Source organism: Trichosurus vulpecula, chromosome 4 (assembly GCF_011100635.1).
Source record: "Trichosurus vulpecula isolate mTriVul1 chromosome 4, mTriVul1.pri, whole genome shotgun sequence".
Classification (NCBI taxonomy): Eukaryota; Metazoa; Chordata; class Mammalia; order Diprotodontia; family Phalangeridae; genus Trichosurus; species Trichosurus vulpecula.
Window position 1 is genome coordinate 392,215,329 of NC_050576.1, and position 20,634 is coordinate 392,235,962.

Consider the following 20,634-nt stretch of genomic DNA (forward strand, 5'->3'; position numbering starts at 1 on the left):
CAGTAGACACTTAGTGTTTGTTTCCTTCCCCCTCCTCCTTCTCCATCTTGCTAAAGAAAGTATTCGTTTGACAGTAGTTAGAGTCCCACTGGATGAAGGCCAGGAGGAAACCCTTTTCTGCCAAGTGCTTGTAATTAGTGCCAGCAATAGCCTGAGCTTCTAAGGAAAAAATGAGAGGAAGGTGGGGGGAAGATTTTCCATGGCTAATCACTTCTTAGGTCAGAGTGTTGACAATATTATATCAATACGTGTCATGCTCTTGGAATGAGAAGGCATCATGCAGTGGAAAGATCATTGTGCATGGAATTAGAAGACCTGGATTCAAATCATGGCTTTGCTACTTATTCTTACTTTGGGCAGGTCATTTTTCACTTTAAACTCTCTAAGCCTCTTTTCATCTGTAAAATGAGGGGATTGATTTCTGAGGTCCATTTTACTTCTAAATCTTGTGTGATGGAGCCTATAGAACCCAAACTTGAGACTTAACCTTGATCTAGAGTCACAAAGTCAAGCAAAGAATTAATAGCCATCTGGTACATTTAGGGCAACGTGCATAACATTTGCACAGCAATTAATCGATTTTCCAAAATTTTGAAATGTCTAGGTTGGCTTTCTGGATAGTCCATACTCTTCCTTCTCTCTAATTTCCAAGGTGCTGTTCATAGCAAGATCAGGACATGTTTAAGAGATCAGCAGTTAAAACCGAGGATCTTTCCAATCTCATGTGTAGCCTTCATCATCTATTCCACTCTCCACATTTTCCAGACAAGTCTTGGCTTTCCAGACAAGACTGAGGCCCAGGGAGGTAAAGTGACTTGCCTAAGATCACAAAGGTCATTAACAAATTTGAATATTTCAAAATACAAGGAAGAACAATAAAGAAGATTATATGTGCCACTGTGAACTTTGCACATAAAACTAGTTTAAAAAATTCCCTAGAAGTGTGTCTCTCTTCTAGGAGAGGAGAGGCACTGGACAATTGTCATTAGCATAGGTTAATTCTTAGATGATGAAATTACCTCTATCAAAGCAGCAACTTACAGCCTTCAAGAATTGCCTGGGGGCATTGAAAGGTTAGGCCTCTCACTTGCTCATGTCCTACAGCCAATATGAGTCAGAGGTGGCTTCTCAAGCCAACTTTTACTGACCTCAGTGCTACTTCTCTTTCCTCTCTTCATGTTGCTTCTTTTCCTCTCCTGAATGCATCAAAATTTTATTTTCTGGCCAGATACGTAATTTCTCAAAGTTTTCTGTTTTCATTTTTTAATGATATGGAAACTAGAAGCAGGAGCTTCTACACATTCTTAATTATGAATACTTGAGAACTTTAGAAGCAGTGTCTCCTTTAGTAAAAATTTGACTTTTTGGCCAATGTATATAGTAATCCATGGGCAAAGGCATTGGGTTCTTCATCCTCCACTGAAGTCTTTCTCTTTGACCTCATGTTAGTTTGGAAGTGATCTTGGGCTCTCAAACACAAAGCCAGTGAAGCCTGACCTCTAACTGGCCTTCTGAAGCTGGAAAAGCTTTGTGCACAGTCCTGGAGATGGATAGCCACCTGTGGAGCAGCCTAGTTAAGTGTAGAGAGGCTCATGGTCAAAAGGCTGAATTTTAGGTGATGACTATCCTGGCCATGGTGACTCATAAAACCATCAGCTAAGGTACTGAGAGATTCTAGGCTGACTGCAATAGTTGAAGGAACATCTATATTGGTAAAGTCACATATCTTTTGAAGCATTGAGGGGTGTTCTTCATGTGAGAATAGTATCTGCTGACCCCTAGTATCTATGTGGATTCTGAGCTTTCAGACTCTCGCTGATGAGGGCATTTTTTTCCACTTTAAAGGAGTATTGTGGGTATAGATAGGACATTGGATTTGGAATCAGGAAGACCTGGGTTCAAATCCTACCTCACACACATACTATAGGTAAGTCACTTAACTTGGGGCCTCAGTTCCCTCAACTGCAAAATAAAGAGGATAGACTTAGTGACTTCTAAGGGTCTTTCCAGCTCTGCGAAGTCTTAAAAATCAAGATCTAGCTGCATGGAAAACAGAAAACTGATAATTATATCTTTCATGTCTCACTAATAATGGAGTTTTCTGCTCCTTACAATGGTCATCTACTGCCTCTGTTGATAAATAAGAAATAATATGTGCTTAAAATAATTTTTCCTTAAAGTACAAAACGTGTGTAATATTGATGTCAGCAAACATCATCTTCAAATGCAGCTTCTCCTCCTTTTTTTATTTTACCTCTTCACTTTTGAAGTACCTAGAGTCAGAATTAGTATTACCTAGTATTATGACAAGCTTCTACATGCATGGACTGGCAATGCCAGGAGGCTTGGATGAACTTTTCTTGGTAAGAAAATTCCTAGGACGCCAGGTCATTAGAGAATTTTCAGGGATAGTAGCTCATTGCTGCCTTTTCTCTCTGTCAATTGGAAAAAGGTTTACAAAGGGTCATGTTTTCCTAGGGGCTCCAGGAAAGAGTTGATTGTTTGTTGGGTTAGCCAAAATCTGAACTACTATTAACAATAGCTTCTTGCTTAATCCTTGAGTCACCATCCATGACCAAATAGTATTGGCCCAAATTTCCCACCTGGTTCCAGGCCAACAAATGGGCTGCTGTGCTGTTTGTGTGTAGATGGTTCATGTACACTGAATGTAAGCTTTTTGAAGGCAAGCACTGAGTTCTTCATCTTTAAATAAAGTCATTCTCTATGGCCTCTTGGTAGTTTGGAGGTGATCTTGGGTTCTCAAAGCTAGTGCAAGTAGAATATGAACTCTGGCTGGCCTTCTGGAGCTGTCTTTGTATCCCCAGTACTTGGCTGGTTCCTGGCACATGGTATGTACTTCACATAACTGCTTGTTGACTTAAATTACATTGAGAATGCTTGCTAAGGGCATTGAGATGGCTATTCAGGTAGATTTCTTTAATAAGTTTTAGAATTTGAAAAAAAAATTATTTTTTGCTAATTCTTAAGTCATATAGGGCGGCAAGATACGATGAAAGAGCCCTAGAGGAGTACATAAGTCAGCTAGGTGGAGAAGTAGATAGAGTGCTAGACCTGGAGTCAGGAAGATCTGAATTCAAATAGGACCTGTATAACTCTAAGCCATTCACTTAATGGCTGTCTACCTCAGTTTCTTTATCTGTAAAATGGGGAAAATAATAGCCCCTACCCCCCAGGGTTGTTGTAAGCATCAAATGAGGTAATAATTGCAAAGTGCTTTGCAGAACTTCAGGTACTACATAAATGTTGGTATTACTATTATTCGACTATAACATCGATCAATATTAGTTGAGTTTTAGCACTAGTTCTAACTATGACCTTGGGTAACTCCTTTTATCCCTGAGCCTCAGTCTACTTATCTGAATGAGATAGTATTTGCAAAGCACTTAGTATAGTGCCTGGCACAGAGTAGGTGCTTAATACATGCTTTCCTCTTTATAGCTCTAATGATCTATGATTCTGTGACACAAGGAAGCAGCATGGTGTTGTGGAAAGGACCTGGGTTCAAATGTACTCTCTGCCACTGACTGTCTGACCTTGGGCAAGTGACTTAACTTCTCTGACCCTTAGCTTCCTTACTGGCAAAATGAAGGCACTGGACCAGATGACCCCTTAGGTTCTTTCTAGATCTGAATCTCTGGTCCTATATCTCAGTTCTGTGCCATAGATAAGTTAATTAATGGTTCTGTGCCTCTTTTTCCTCATCTATCAAATTGCAGTTATAATACCTTGCCCTATTGACCTTATAGGATTGTGAGGATCAAAGCAGCCTAATGCACGAGAAGTGCTTTGAAAAATGTAAAGGTGCACAAATGTGAGGGATATACTTTTCTACAGCTCGTGAGCCAGATTGGTCACCCTGATCGTGGTTCACCTTCATGGAGGAACTGCCTAACTGAGAGCTGCAAGAGGTGGTTATTACTGAGCACTTCTTTGTGAGACAAATACTGGCGAACTGGGCCAACTGTACCTAGAGTTTCTCAAATCAAGTCCTTTTGTTGCTTCTTAAGTGCTTTTGAGGTTCGTTTGCCAAAATGTAAATCTAATAGACAACTTTGCATTCTTCAAGTCTATATATTTTGTAGTAGAACCGTTATGGAACTATTCCTGCCACTAGTTTGTTTTTCATTAGGTAGATTGGGTGCCATGCTCCATCTACACATTGGAGACCTCAATTCACTAGTTCAGTTCAGTTCAACGAATATTTATTAAATGGCTATATACCAAGCACTACACTAGACCAGAGAGATACAAAGATGAGAATGAAACAATTCCTGTCCCCAGGGAGCTTACTTACATCGAACTGGTTAGTATTACCATGTTGTTGAATAGACTGCAGATTATCAGTTTAACCAAGAGTTATGATCAGAACGTTTCTGTAACAATTCTGTTGCTGTCTATCCCTCTACATATGTATGTAAGCATACATGTCTACATGGTTCAAAAATATATATAGATTGGCACAATGTTATAGCATCTTGATGCATCAGTATATCCAGGTTCCATGGTTGATTCTGTTGGTGGGGAAATTCTCTACACCAATACATACTGCAATCCATCTTTATCTCAGTCAAAAATCTTAGCTGCCTAAGGATCGAGCTGCTTAATACAGCTTACTCATAGCTTACCCGAAGTAAGTAATTAAATTGGTAAATGAACCCATGTCTACTGGGCTTCAAGTCCAGCCATGGACATGCCATATTGCCTCTTGAAAAGTGAAAAATTCAGGTAGTTGGTTATTTTGCCTATATGACGCCACACAACAGTTGGGCAGAATTTTTCATTGAACGAACTATTTTTTTTGTAAGTTGGGGGCTTTTTTGGGGGGCATCGAGAAGAGACAATAGATTCCCTACCTGATGAAAAGGTTACTAGGACCATAAATGGCTTATTGCAAGGCTGAAAATTGGATGAGATGAGCCATCAGAACCACTGAGCTCTTTAGATCGACATAGGAGAGGTGAACACAAGATCAGTGGAACTAAATGGGATTGTCCCGAGGAGAAACAATTTGAATATAAATGTACACATACATGTTTTGACTTCATGTAGACCCAGCCAGAATGAAATGAGGATCTGGCCATTTAATAACTACAGATAACCCAACTGATAAGCCCTGGAGTAGAAGTTTTCTTCTGGATTGTCCAATCGACTATGAAAATTGATCAAATGAATTGGATAATTACTTGATCTTCTCTTTTGCTTAATGACATACTTCAAATAATTTGTCCTAATTTTGTGAATTTGTGTAATGACAGGGTGCCATGACCTGTAAAGTGACTAGAGGAGCAAAAGAACATTTTGGCCAAGATTTCAACCTGTGAAAATTTAATATCCACTCCTCCTCGTCTTTTCTACAAGGCAGTACATTAGCAAGCTATTGAGCAGATTTACATAGCTCTCAAGTTTTCTGTGGCATTATTGGAAATCTTTACTATTTATGAGTGCTAAAGTTTTATTGCTAATTAAAGTAGAAGGGAGGAAAATATGTTCTCATTGAAGATTTGAAAGGTCAGAACTAGCTCAAGGCTAGTTTTTTAGTCTTTAGCTAGCTTTAGTCTTTTAGATTTATGCCATTTAATTTTTGAACAAGAAAGAACACTTTCTAAATTAAATGAAGATTCATTAACTGTAAAACTATGAAAGATATTAATCAGAAGAAATAATCTTTTGATGCAGCATCTATACATTATGAGTGATCCAGATATTTATAAATTGTTGACTGCCCAGTGGGTCTTTGGAGGAAGTCAACCAGGATGAAACAACAAGAGAACAATGAAGAAACCAAATCTTCACTAAGTCTGCCTAGAATGCTTTCTGTGGTCACGTGCCATACTGTTTTCTTTAAGAAGTTTAAGATGTTTTGCACATCAAGCCTCTCCCCCACCTCCAATAAATCGGATATCTTTGATACATTGACATATCAAGGTACTGTAGAATTATGTTGATATGTTCTTTGCGTCATGTAGACATGCATGGCGTCATGTAAAGACATGTATTGCAATAGACATGTTACAGAACCATTCTCATTCTAATCCAGTCTCATGCTTACTACCTGTGTGACCTTGGCAAGTCACTTAGACTTGAGGGCCTCAGTTTCCTCATATGTAAAATTAGGGGGTTGGACTAAATGACTTTCAGTTCCTTTCAGCTGTAAATCTATGATCTATGATTGTTTGCTAAGGTCTTTGGTGAAAGAAATCCTATTTCCTCCTTTAGAATATTACCCAGGGTCTGATTGTCTTAAGGTTGAAAGTACTTCTTTTTGTCTAAACTATAGCCTACTGTTGCAGTGTGAATCCATTTTTCCTGCTCTCTGTTCAGTGGAGATAAAAGACAGCTAGTTAACATCAGTAGTCATGCTTACGCCTTGTGTCTACCAGCAAGGAAAGAGAGCAAGTTTCTCCCCTGGATCCATTTCTCTTAGCACTCTCAGGTCTGGCTCAGCAGTCTTTTCTTGACCGTGAAGTAAGTGGACAGAAGCTAGACAATATCTGTTCATGCTCTGAAGTTCAGATGACACTCCGTGTCATCATGGACTTCCAGAAGAAGTCTTAAAACACATCCATATGGATTCCCTATGCATGTTCCCAGAACCTGGATCTCATTGGACAGTTCCCTATTATACTTGTAATAAAAAACAATGATCGTTTTAGAGTTATACAGTCTCAGAGTTGGAAGGGATTTTAGGAGGCACCTAATCTTTCCCTACCTGATTTGGTAATCTCTATGTCAGTCAGTCAACAAATCAGTTAAGAAGCATTTATATACTGTGTGCCAGGTACCGTGCTTAGCACTTTACAAATATGATCTCATTTATTTCTCACAACAACCCAGGGAATTAAGTGTCATTATTATCCCCCTTTTACAGTTGAAGAAACTGAGGCAGAGAGCCATTAAGTGACTTGCCCAGGGTCTCACAGCTGGTAAGTATGTGAGTTAGGTCTTATTGACTTCAGGCCCAGTAGTCTGTACACTGTGTCATGTTGTTTGCTTTTGGAGAGACAGGTGTAAAAAGATAGCCTCTCCCCTCAAACAGTTTCTAACAAGGGAAGAAAATACATAAAAGAGGAGCTGAAAAGCAGTGATAGGTACCTGAGTCGGGGTGTGATGGCCAAGTTTGTAGAATGAATACTAGTTGGTCTGGGATCTTCCCCAAAATGGAGGTTCTGGAAAGAACTCACTGATGGGAGAAAGAGAGGAAGTGCATGAGCAGAGTCAGGAGGCACCTGAGTCGTGGTGGCTAAGTCTAGACAATCAAGGATTGTGCGTCTGGGACCCTTCCCCAAAATACCATCTCTGATGTAAGTCTTAGTGCACCTTTAAGCTTTAAAATAGCTTACAGCTATGCTAAGCCTCTTGGGACTCTCTGTGTGTGGCCAGCTAAGCACCAACAGAAAGCTGCCAGTGAAGGGGATTGTAACACATCCCAAAGAAGCTTATTCAATTTTTTTTTTGGAACAGCTCTAATTATTAGAAAGCTCTTTCTGCTTGTCGAAGTCTGTCTCTTTATAACTTCTCCCTAGCTCTTCTTTCTGGAGTCACAAGATATACACTGATTTCCCCTGCCCAATGACAGCCTCTATCCAGATCCCTCACCTTCATTATTGCTGGAGTCTGGATAAACTTGAGTTTGTCAGTGTTCCTTTTGAAGTGTGGTGCAGAACTGTGTCACAAGTCATATCAAGTCTCATCAGCACTGAGCAATAAGAGATTGATGACACTGGAGCGGAAGTCAAAGGACCTGGATTCGAATGCTGCCTTTTTCACTTAACAACCTTTCTGTTCTTGGGTAAATCAAAACCTCTCTGAGCCTCAGATAATTGTACTAAGTGTCCTTTTTGGCTATAAATCTATGACCTCTATGATTCTGAACATCGTGCTTTTATTAATGTAGGTTAAAATTGGATTTGTTTTTTGGGGCAGTCTTGTTGGCCTGAGCTTACATTCAACTGAAACCTCCAGCCCTTCTCATGAACTCTCTTCCATACATCTCTCTCTGTCTCTCCCTCTTAGTCTTTCTGTCTGTTTTTCTGCGTGTCTGTGTCTGTGTCTGTCTGTCTGTCTCTCTCTCTCTTTCTCTCCCTCTCTCTCCCCCTCCTTTAACCAATAGACAGGAGTTTAAGCTTCTGTCCAATTTCTTTTGGTTAGTTCAATTGAGCAGATTGTTCCAGACCATTGGGATATTATTGAATACTCCCTACTTTGAGTCTTCCACAAATTTGATAGGCATGCCTTCATTTAATTAATTGATAAAAACAATCAAGAGGACAAAGACAGGTATAGAGACTTGTGGTACAAATACCACCAGACATTTCCCTTCAGTCAACACTCTTTGGGTACATGTATTCAACTAGCTATAAATTCATCCAGCTATATTATTAACCAGTCAAACTTTTCCATCTTGTCCACAAGACTATGATGAGAGGCAAAGTTTGAAAAGATAAAATTCAACAGATGGTTTTTTGAGCACATAGCAGAGGGAGCATTCATTATCATTCTTCTGTCCAGGTTACATATCCCAAAATTCTTCATATATTTTCTTTTTTCATCTTTTAATCATCTTAATTCCTTCCTCTTCAGCCTGTCTGAGTTCTCTCTATATCACTTAGGGAAGAAACATCTCAGACTGAATGTGGTAATTAAATTCAGGCCTCATTAGAGAGGAGTGAATGAGAGTACTGCTTTCTGATTTTTGCAGATTATACTACTTTTAATTTGACCCAATAAAAAAAAATCACACTTTAAAAAAAAAACACGACAACATCTCATTAATAGCATAGTCTGTGTATCATAAAAATGTCCTGCTTCCTTTTTAGCTGAATTTGGATTTTCTTAGTATCCATCTTTTGTTACTGATTTTCAAATCTTTAATTGTACTGTGTTACTTTACCTTATCAAACCTCTTTTTTTATTATTTCTGATCATTTAATCTTAAATTACAGGCCTATTTTCTAAGGGAGGGTTGTCAGTTCACTTTCTGGGGAGGACTCCTTTCCCCAATGTCCCAGGTTGCCCCCTACATCTGGGAACCAGAAGGTAGAGATAACCAGGTTGGTCTGGGAGCCTGCCCCTCCCCCAATATCCCAGCCTACCTCTTACCCACAGTGTTATCAGTATCTCCCCTCCTCAATAGTCATGGGCCTGGACTTCTACTCACCCATGTAGGACAGCTGTGGAATAGACATGACTACTAACATAGCTTTCATGAGCAGGGAGTAACCAACTACAGTCCTTTCAGTTAGATGAAGGCTGGCCAAACATTACCATATTCTTTGACAAGGGGTACTAAGCAAAGTGGGTCTTATCATCTACCCAACCCCTGTACCCTCCATATGCCTGAGGACTGCTATCTGCCCTGTTGCTGTACCCTAAGGACCAACAGGCCTTTCCATCTGCCCTGAAGCTGCACTGTCCTATAGGTGCTGTCTCCCTAAGTAGAATGTGAGGTCTTTAAGACAAGGAACTGTCTCACTTTTCTATTTGTATCTTTAGTGTTTAGCACAGTGCTTGGTACATTGTAAATGCTTGATAAATGCTTTCCATTACATTCTCCACATGTAATAATTTAGCCACCTACCTGTGATATATTGATGCTCTACTGGGGGAATGGGAGGTGCTTGACTATACTTTCTGGTTATCTCTATAGGGAGTTATTAAATAGATGGGGCTCCTTTCTGTACCCCAGACTACCCCAGCCCCAACATCACTTTTTTGAATCTTGTGTCCCTAAAGCAATTTAACCAGTAGTGGTGAATGTGATGTACTATTTGCCCAAGAGTTGATAAAAACTAAAATCTTTTTCGACACTTACACTTTAATGTGTTATTCATTCTTCTCTGTTTAGAGTCATTTTTGGAAGATGAATGAACAATCCTTTTATTTTACTGTCTCGATCTTTGAGGGAAAAATCTAGGCATCTAGAATAACCATTGTGGATCATTGTACGACAAATACCAAGATCTTTGCTGAATGATTGAAGATTGACTACCTTTTGAGAGTGTCCTCTTCTTAGCTCCCAAGTGACAATAGGATGATTTAACCTGTATTTTCCTGGAGTAGTTTGGAGTGAACTATGTAGGAAGCTCCTTCATTTAGTCTGAATGAAGGTTATGTATGAACCCTGGGAAAAGGAAGCATTTTGGTCCAGTAGAAAGATTATAGCATAACTTTGGTGGATGTTCTCCAGTGTTCTCCTTGAACATGATAGGCATGAAATACAAAAAAGATTTAGAGATTCTGGGAAGGATTTGTAGAAAGGCCAGGACAAGAATCACATCGATGAGAAAGTGTGGAGAGTTTACCCATCTGGGCTAGTGGAAAGGACTGTTTCACTTGGTCGTCGCTCATTCATTTTCAGTCTCATCCGACTCTTCTGACCCCATTTGGGGTTTTCTTGGCAGGTATACCAGAGTGGTTTGCCATTTCCCTTCTCCAGGTCATTTTACAGATGAGGAAACTGAGGCATACAGGGTTAAGTGACACAGCTAGTAAGTATCTGAGGCAAGATTTAACTCAGGTCTTCCTGACTCCAAGCCTGGCACTTTATCCATTGCACCATCTAGCCACCCTAGGACTACCTCCACACCAATGAAATTAGGGATCCATGGAAGTATCCAAGTGCCCCTTTTCAAAAGCATGTGGTCATAGACATTCGATATTTTCTATTTTCCTTCTTAAGGTAAAAGAAAATTAAAATGATTGCATGATCAACAACAATAATAATTAGCATTTATACAAGGCCTTAAGGTTTGCAAAGCACTTTACAAATATTTAATTTTACCCTCATTACGACTGTGGGTGGTAGGTACTGTTATTATCCCCATTTTACAGACAAGGAAACTGAGGAAGACAATTGTTAAATGACTTGCCCAAAGTCCTGTAGCTAATAGGTGTCTGAGGCTGGATTTGAAGTCAGGTCTTCTGGACTCCAACTCTAGTGCACTACTGACTGTATCAGCTAGCTGCCTCAGCTTTAATATTATATCTTAATCAGACTACAAAGAGGCCTATAGATAGGAAGACCTGGATTCAAATACAATGCCCCAGGCAATGCTTAAAGACTGTAAGATGCCCAACAGTTGCTACTCTGTACTGGTAGAAGGTTTCCTCTCCAGGAATTTTCTGCACCAGTGAAATCAGAGGTCTGGACAAAATCCTAAACTTCAATTAGATACTGGCGGAAAAAACAAAAAAGTTTTTTCAGGCAATGATCAACTTTTGAATTTCTTTTCTGTCATATAACTCAATATACTTCCCTTCGTGCCATAGAAATGTAGTTTCTTTAGCTTTCTGTGAGCGTGTGGAGTATTCATTTAGCCACAAATGTGACTGATTGGTTCTTAGAAGCCATTTTCACTCCATGTGCCCCAATGTAGTTATATAATCAAGACCTAGCAATCTCCTTGAGCAACGATGTGCCTTATAATCAAGCAGTGCAAATAAAAATCAAATGTAACTAGCAATTAAATGTATAATTGCAGCAAGCAGTAACTCAAATCACAGCTCAGGGTAATAACCTGAAATCAGTTGTTCAGTGCTAGAAAGCATCTCTCCACAGAGCCTGCTCCATATGCATCTTTGCGCAATGGGCCAACCAAAATTACTCATATAAATAAAAAATCCGAGAAATTTCAGTTGTGTAGATTCCTAAGGTCATACCAGCTGGATTGTATTACTGTGCAACTACCTCCTCCAATAATGTATTACTTCCTTTTTCTTCTGGTTACCCACTGTGTGCACTTACACGTTCATTTACACATGCACCTTTGTAGGTCAGTTTGTCCCTGGATGTACTCCTGTCCTCAAGCCTTAGATTCTACTATAGGATACACATGTTAATAGATAACTGTATACAGTAATTTGAGAAGAGAGTAATAAAAGGGAAGTCAGGAAAGTTTTCCCATGGGTAGGGGCGCTGGAATGTTGAGAGAAGCTAAGGATTTTAAAGGTGGAAATGAGGAGGGAGGGCAGTGGAGGCGTGGGAGACAGACTGTATTAAAGGCAAAAGATCAAGAAAATGGAAGGGCACAGAGGCTGAGTTTAGGGAACAAGTAGTCCTGTCTAGTTATAAGGGAGAGTACAGAAAAAGAGAATAATGAGAAATATGTCTGCAGAGTAGGCGGGAACCAGTCTGGGAAGGGCTTTAAATGTCAAGCTAAGGAGTTTCTTTTTTGTCCTAGAGATAGGGTAACACCATTTTTAACCTGAGCTTTATTTAGGAAGGTTATTTTGACAGTTTTGTGGAAGATGAACTGGATAAGGGAGAGACTGGAACCAGAGAGAATAATTAATCAGATATTCAGTCTTCTGCATTGTGGAGGATTCCCCGAACAAGTTAAAGAGGGATTTCCTATAGAGCAGGGATTCTTAAAGTTTTGATCTGTCATTCCCCCCGCTTTGTAAATCTGGTGAATCCTATGGAGTTCTCGGAATAATGTTTTTAAATGCACAAAATACATAGAATTAGAAAGGAAACAAATTAAACTGTAATGCAGTTATAAATTTTTTTTTAAAGTGCACAGACCCCAGGTTAAGATTTCCTGCTTTAGAGGTTCTGATGACTTTAATTACAGGTGACATTGAGATGATTTTACCAAGCTCCAGAATGTTTCAGGACTTCCTCATTGAGAACTACGAATACTCATAAAGGGTTGGTTAACAACCTACACAGGAAAAGCCAAATAGCTGAAGAATGCCTATTATCTAGACTATGACATGAGTTAGGTGACTAGTCATCTAGTTAATCATTAGTACATATATTCACTACATATAGAAGATATGTATATATATATATATATAGTAGATACAGATGGACAATGGATCTGGAATGGAAGAGGAGGAAGAAAGCTAGCTGGATTATCTTTGGGACATTGAATAATGCTTTCACTATTCTCCGGATGCTTCCCAGCACCAAACCCATCTTTTTACCTCCACTGTTCTTCCACTGATACTATGTGATTGTGAATCTTGGAGTATCTCAATCTCTAAGACTCAAAGTTTCAGGCACCTCCAAGGGAAATGGTGAGGCTCATGGGAGTTTAAGCAGCTGTTTCCAACAATAGTGATCTACCAGAAATGTTATACAGCAAAACAGTAAGAAAAGAAGGAAAGAGTGAATGAAATATTTTAAAATACACAGAAAAGAGCAGGAGGTTCAGAAGAGACACAGGCAAGTCAGACAGTTTTGTTACTATAGTATTAATTTTAATACGTAAGCCAAGTGTGGTGGCACATACCTGTAATCCCTGTTACTAGGGATGTTGAAGCTGGTGGATTGCTTGAGTTCTGCTATTCTGAGCTGCATGGGGTTAAGCAGTTTGGAGTCCGTGTAAGTCAAGCACAGGTATGATGAACCCCCATGAGTGGGAGGCCACCGGGCTGCCTAGGGAGGAGCAAACTGACTGAGGTTAGGAATAAAGCAAGTCAAAGATCCCTTGCTTTTCAGTATTGGGATAAAGCCTGTGAGTGGTCTCTGCACTTCCTATCTGGGCAAGATAGAGAGACCCAGCTTCCAAAAAGCTGCCCCCTCCAAAAGCCAAACAAAACCCAAACCACTAAAAACCTACTATATAACATAAGTTAGCACACAGTCCTAAAGAACAGAAATGTTCTTTGTGCGTTGAAACATTCGTATTTGTAGTTGTTGGTAATGTTTATAATAACAAAGAAAGAGTTAGAAACAAATTTAGCTATAGGGGTGATATCCCTTATATCACTCAGGAAATGTTTTTAAAAAGAAATGCATATACTATTTCTCATATAGCAAGTGAGATAATAAATCAACAGCAAATGAGAGGCACTATCAGTAGAGATAGACCTGGAGTCAGAAAGATCGAAGTTCAAATCTGGCCTCAGACACTTACTAGCTGTGTGGCCTTAGGCGTGTCACTTAACTTTTGCTTGCCTCCGTTTCCTCATCTATAAAGTGGGAGCAAAGTGCTTTGCAAAACCTTAAAGTGCTATAGAAGCACCAGTTGTTGTCGTTGGTCTGGATGTTGTACTGGTACCCACGAAATTAAAAAAAAAATTCCTCAAGGAGAGTATTTACTACATAAGGTAGAATTGATTTAATATTTCATCATTTGCAAGAGATGTTGGTACATCAACTTTAATTATCTTCATGGTTGTTTGTTTGCTTATGCTTATTATGAGGTCCATAAGCACAAGGAGGCCCATGAGCTGGGGAAGATGTATGATGAATAGTTAGTTCAAGAGGCCTGGATTTACGCTCATCTAATTATGCTCAACTCCCACTTATTTGTTGGGCTTAAGGACTGTAATGCCCCAAAGCTGGCAGGTGTTTAAGTGTTACATGTTTCATTGCTTGGTTGCGGTTTGGAAAACAGTTCAAACATGTGGACAGGTGCACTCCATTTGGATGAATGGGTCTTGACTCCAATTGTAGTCAGTAGGAATGATGAATGGATGCAGAGACAATATGTTCTGTTAATTTATTAGCTTTCTCTTTTTATTTGCTCATTTAAAAAAAACATCAACATGTCCCATTAAAAGATTTAAAAAATGTACACCAAAGTGAATGTGTAGGTAAATAATATGGCGTTTCTGATGTAAGATATAGATTAACAGTAGCTGGGCTGGGCTGTGCAATGATTAACCTTTTGTATAAAGAATCTTACTGGGAAATGGTATATGCATTTCTTTTTAAAAAAAGTTTTATTGATGACTTTCAATTTTTTTATACCATGGTCGTTTCTCAATAGACACCTTTCTTTCCCCACCTCCGAAGTAATCCTCTCTTGTCACAAAGAAAAGCAATCAAATTAAACCAACCCTATGGCAGCATACGCAACTTTTAGCTTCTGCAGTCTCTTTCCTGATGAAAAGTGAGATGGGTTTTATCATCCCTTCTCTGAAACCAATATTGGTCATTGAATTTAATCTCTATTCAAGTGCATCTTCTTGCTCTTTTAGTTTATATAATTGTAGTCACTGTGTGCATCATTTTCCTGGTTCTGCTTGGTTTGCTCTCTATGAGTTCATACATGTCTCTCAATATTTGTCTGATTTCATATTTGTCATTTTCATGGGTATATCTGCTTCTCTGCACTTTTTTATACCAATATAAACATGCTTGCATCTTCATCACGCACATTGTGGTAAAGCAGATTCTTGCCATCCATGTAAATTTTTATAAAGAATGGAAGGCTTGTTGCTCAGACCAGCTAAGAGTCGGAGGAATACCAATTATGCAGTCTTATCTCTCAGGTCAGGAAGATTTTCATTCGAATTTGCAGTTGTCATGGTTTCTTCTCCCTCTTCCTTGGTTAGTGATGAAGTTAGTCAAGAGCTTCATGAAGTTCCAACATCCCTCTCATTAATTGCAGCAACAACACATTGCACATGTCTGTTTCACAGTCCACAACAGTGGAAACAAATTTCCGGTGTGACTGTGTACTTCTTGCATGTTGGATTTAGAATGTCTGCTTTTGGGAAGCCCCTGAACCTGGGAAAAGTTCCCTGCTTAACAGTTCTTCCAGTAATGTAGCAGTCCTGAAAGTTGAGGGTGTGTATGCCAGAGGAAGGAAGTGAGAATAATAGGGAGGAAATGTCACTGTTAGCAGGGCTTGGTGGTTTGCAAAACATTCTATTGTCTCCCTTCCTTTCCACATCCTTGCCTTCTTTTACTTTTCCTCCCTCTTCCCCCATAATGGATGGTGTATAGGGAAGGTCTTAAAATAGAAAGACCTGGGTTCAAATCTTGCCTCTGGTGCATAATGACTGTGAGACCCTGGGCAAATCACTTGACCTCTCAGGGCCCCCAGGCAACTTTCTAGGGAGAAGCTACAGTTAGTTGTCTGATGCGAATCCAGATCTGTGAAGAGGGAAAAATCACTCCATAAGGGAAATAGCTCAAGTTTGAGAATGATTTAAATGGTTAACTGAACACTTGATTTTTCTCCCTTTATTCTCTTCCTACTCTCAGCCAATAAAACCAATAAGGTGCTCTTTTTACTTGAAATAAAGCAAAACAGATAGACATTTGTTTTAATACGTTTAATTAAATATTTTGTGCCTGTACTTAAGTCTAAGATAGCTAATCAGTTCCCATCTTATCTCCTAATAAAAAAGATCTTGACTGAATATTTAATGAGCTAAAGTATCTGGAGAATAGCACCCAGACTGTCACGTCAATGGAAATAAAAAGTACAGCTAAAAAATAAAGTGTTCTTAAGAGTGACAGCAGGGATAAATCCTACTAGGGAAAAGATGTCTCAAAATTATGCTGTTTTGCCACTAGGCCTAGAATTGATGTTGACTGCATGTGTGGGTATGTCCAACCCATTCAGAAGGGCAATTGTGGAAAGTCATGTCTATTATGCTCCAAAATAATATAGAGACTGTATTGGGGCAGCTAGGTGGTTCAGTGGGTAGAGTGCTGGACCTGGAATCAGGAGACTCAAAGTTCAAATTCAATCTCAGACACTTGTTGACTATGTGACCCTGGCCAAGTCACTTAACCTGCCTGCCTCAGTTTCCTCAACTGAGGAAATGGGGATAATATAGCATCTACTTCCCAGGGTTGTTGTGATGGTCAAATGAATTAATATTTGCAAAACATTTGGCACAGTGCCTACCACATAGCAGATGCTAAATAAATGTTCTTCCTTCCTTTTTGGGGAAGCAATCAGGATTAGGCTATTTGCCCAGGGTCACACAGCTAGTAAGTGTCTGAAGCCATATTTGAAGTGAAGTCCTCCTGACTTTAGGGTCAGTGCTCTATCCACTGCCTCAGCTAGCTGCCCCTTCCTCCCTCCTTCTGTCCTTCCTGTCCTTCCGTCCTTTCCTTCCTTCCTTCCTTCCTTCCTTCCTTCCTTCCTTCCCCACCTAGCACCCCTCCCTCCCTCCCTCCCACCCTCCTTCCTTCCTTCCTTCCTATTACATTTCAGCAGAACTTATCTTGAAAAACTCAGATGATTTTACAAACAATGATTCAGCCTGGAAGAGAACTCCAGGTATTAAGCTAAATGGTTGGTTAGCCATAGTGCTCAAAACCACCCAAACGTGTACACTGTATACACTCTATCAATGAACGTGATCTAATTGCATGATTCCATTTTTCTTGAAGCATCATGTCAGCTTAGTCACTGTTCAAACAGGTTTAACTCTTCCACAACCTCCTGAGCTTGTAAACAGCCCAGGCTGATCAGCTGCACCCCCATACTCAGTGACCTGCAGCCCCGGTTGTGAACCTATCGATGGCTCAGGCTGGTTCTCATAGTCACCTGTGAGTGCCTTCTCTTCCTCTTGAAACCTCCACACCAGGATAGTAGTTTGGAAAGACTCTGCCTCTGAGTTCATCCCTTCCATATACTAAGGCTCAGATAAATTCAACTGAGTTCCCTGATTCAGTTTAGTCTTTATAAAAGTCATCATCTTCTAATCTCTTATCCATCTTTGACACTTTCTGCAATGAGTGGGTTCTTCTGTTAACCCTGGATCTATCTTTGTCTCTTTGTCTCTCTGTCTCCATCTCTGTGATTCTATGTTTGTCTCTGTCTCCCTCTCACTGGGGCTGTAATCACCATCCATTCATATGTTTTATTTTTATTTATTTATTTATTTGCAGGGGAGAAAGCAGGGCAATTGGGATTAAGTGACTTGCCCAACGTCACACAGCTAGTAAATGTGTCAAGTGTCTGAGGCCATATTTGAACTCCTGGTCCTCCTGACTTCAGGGCCGGTACTCTACTCACTGCACCACCTAGCTGCCCCCATTCATATGTTTTATAACCACAGCCCCAGTGGCAGGATTAACATGATCATAGACCTTTTGACCTGTCCCCATAAGACTGTGAGCCTAACCTGGTCCATGCCTGACTCATTAAGAGCAATGCGTCCCTGGGACTCTAGAGTGACACCTAGTGTTATTAAGTAACATTGTGCACCTGAGGATCACTCCCTCACTTCTTGACTTGTCTGATAGTTTTTCACAATATATCTCTTCTCACCACTGGGCATCCAAGGACGTCTAAGGCAAGAGGAAATTGGTTCAGAGATATAATGTTCATATGTGCCATTAGAACACCCTCAGGGAGAAGTTCCAGACTCTTAACTGTACTAAAGTTTGATGTAGCCCAGCTCCCTGGGTGTCACAAATAGCCTTCACTCTTTCTATGACATCACCATTGCATTGGTATCACATGACCTGTGGGACAGGGCATCTGTGTTCATTTATCCATTCAACAAGCGTTTGTTAAATGCCTATTATATGTCAGGTTCTGTGCTGGTCACTAAGAATACACTATAACGGTAAATTTAAAGGAATTTGTATTCTCTTTTATCCACGTTAGTCTTCCGAGGCTAATATTACATGCTGAACTCATAGTTAGCTGCTGTTGCTACTCAGCTTTGTCTGGCAGCATTTCTAGTTTAACACTGGTCCAAATACAGGTCAGCGGATTGTTGTATGTTTATACTGGAAATTTAGCTCCATAGACACAGTGTTTGAACGTTTCATGCACAGACCACTCTAGTCTATGTATGGGATGGAGGGCTGCACTGTTAGTATACCACCTGTACTAGCAAATGCAGCAAAATTTTGGTAACTATCATACTCTTACTACAGAACTATTCTGAACTAGTGTCAATATGCAGCACTGAGGGCTTACTCAGATCTGTGAAGCCCTAGGTGTCACTAGAGAGCTCAATATGGGTTCACGTCTTTTTCCTCCTCTTCCTTTTTCCCCTCCTTCTCTTTTTCCCCCTCCTCCTCTTTCCCTTCACAATTGGTCTCACAGATGCACATTGTCCTTCCCCCCCTGCCTTTTGGGGAGGTTATTGATGATAACAATTTATGCAAGTTGATAAACTCAGAGTCCTCAAACTAGGGAAGAAATCTTGGTCTTTTCTAACCAGAAGAAGAACAGATCAGCAGAGGCTGGCTGCCTTGCCCTGTCTTATACTGCATGTATACTTCAGCTAGCTTCATTTAGCATCAATCCCTCCTTCCACTCTGCACGCACACACAAGCTATTTCCAACATTTCAAGCCTGGACGTATAGTTTTATGTGAAGAGGGAGAAATCAAATCGAAGTAAAAGACCAAAGATTGAATTATAGTTGAGAAACCCATCAACTTAGACCTCAGGTAGGACCCACCCAAGAGAAGGGGTGGAGGCAGTAAGGAGGTTGAGAAGATCTGGTAAACAAGTTTTCAGCAGTTCTTAAGAGGTGTTAGCTCACCAGGCTTAGTCTCAATGCTCCAATTATATTAAACTGAGGCCAACAGCTTTCTAGGCTCAGTCCTTTTTCTTGAGATGCATGCTATGAGATATCCTTAAGGAGCCAGCTACATCGCCATCTCACTGCCCCTGTTTCCAGCTATCTCCTCACATCTCCTTCACTCTGCCTTTTCAATTCTCAGTGTCTGTGGTGGCATCTTCTTGTTCTTGCTCTTGTTGTTGAGTCATTTCAGTTTTGTCTGACTCTTCATGACCCCGTTTGGGGTTTACTTGGCAAAGATACTGAAGTGGTTTGCCATTTTCTTCTCCAGCTCATTTTACAGATGAAGCATATAGGGTTAAGTGACCTGCTCAGGGGCACAGAGCTATTAGTGTCTGAGGCTGGATTTGAACTCAGATCTTCCTGACTCCAGGCCCAGCACTAGCTATGATTCTGTTGTACTATGAAACCTCAAATCCTCAGCAAGTCCCTGGATGTATCATTTTTTTTGTGCCAGAATCAGCTCCTTTTAAAGGTATGTATAGACCAGTGCTGTATGAGTGAGGCAATAGAACAAGTCCTGAAAAGCTTGTGCATTTTCATCAATCCAATAAAGTGACTAATCTTTTCCTTCTGCTTTTGGTTCTCCTCAACCATATATTCAAAAGGGAGATCATTGAGTGGTTTAGCCATAGCATCCTTGTTCTTTGTTGTTGTTCATCCTTCGTTCTCAAAGAGGACCAATGGCATCAGGAGGATGATGACTTGACTTGCAAGTGAATTGGATTTAAGTGAGACAGAACTGTACAGAGTCACAAGCCTCACTCCTCCAGAGTCATTGGAGTCCGTGGTAAGACATAGTTCAAGACAACTGGGATGGCCCTGGATGCAGTGGGAGACCTGGACCTTTTTAAGTTAAGATCTTTCCTAGGTCTCAGTTTGTCTGAGGCAATGCCCATTCAGTAATTAAAGCCTAGGTAAAATCTGAGGCAAAAGATGACCTCCTCTGCCTTCATCGACCTGGGAGGGGAAGACCCTCAGAGTTTCTGGCCAGAACAGAAATAAGCATTGTCCTTTACAGATTTGTTGTAACAGCCACCAAATCTACTAGACCTTTGATTTCATTGGTAAAAGAAATGCCTGGATGAATTCATTTCAGCTACTGCAGGTTGGCATCTTTTCTACAATATAGAGTCTTAGAGAGTTGCCTAGAATAGAGTAGTGAGAAGGTAAATGACTTGCCCAGAGTCACACATCTAGTATGTGCCAAAGGCTGAACTTGAATCTGTTCTCCTTGACTTTGAGGCTGTCTCTCTGTCCACCATACTGCCTCTCCAAGTCCTGGAAAAGTCCTTTATTCTCAAAGATTCCTTGGATGAGGCCAGCCTCTGAGAACTTCTGTCTCCTTTGTGTCTCTGATTATTGCTTTGCT

The 20,634-nt window shown here is 40.2% G+C and overlaps 1 protein-coding gene across 1 annotated transcript in view; it reads left to right on the forward strand.

The window, feature by feature from the left end:
* The window catches only part of TMEM255B (transmembrane protein 255B), a 134,982-nt gene that overhangs the window by 63,502 nt on the left and 50,846 nt on the right, over positions 1–20,634 (forward strand). The gene's annotated exons all lie outside the window — the stretch shown is intronic.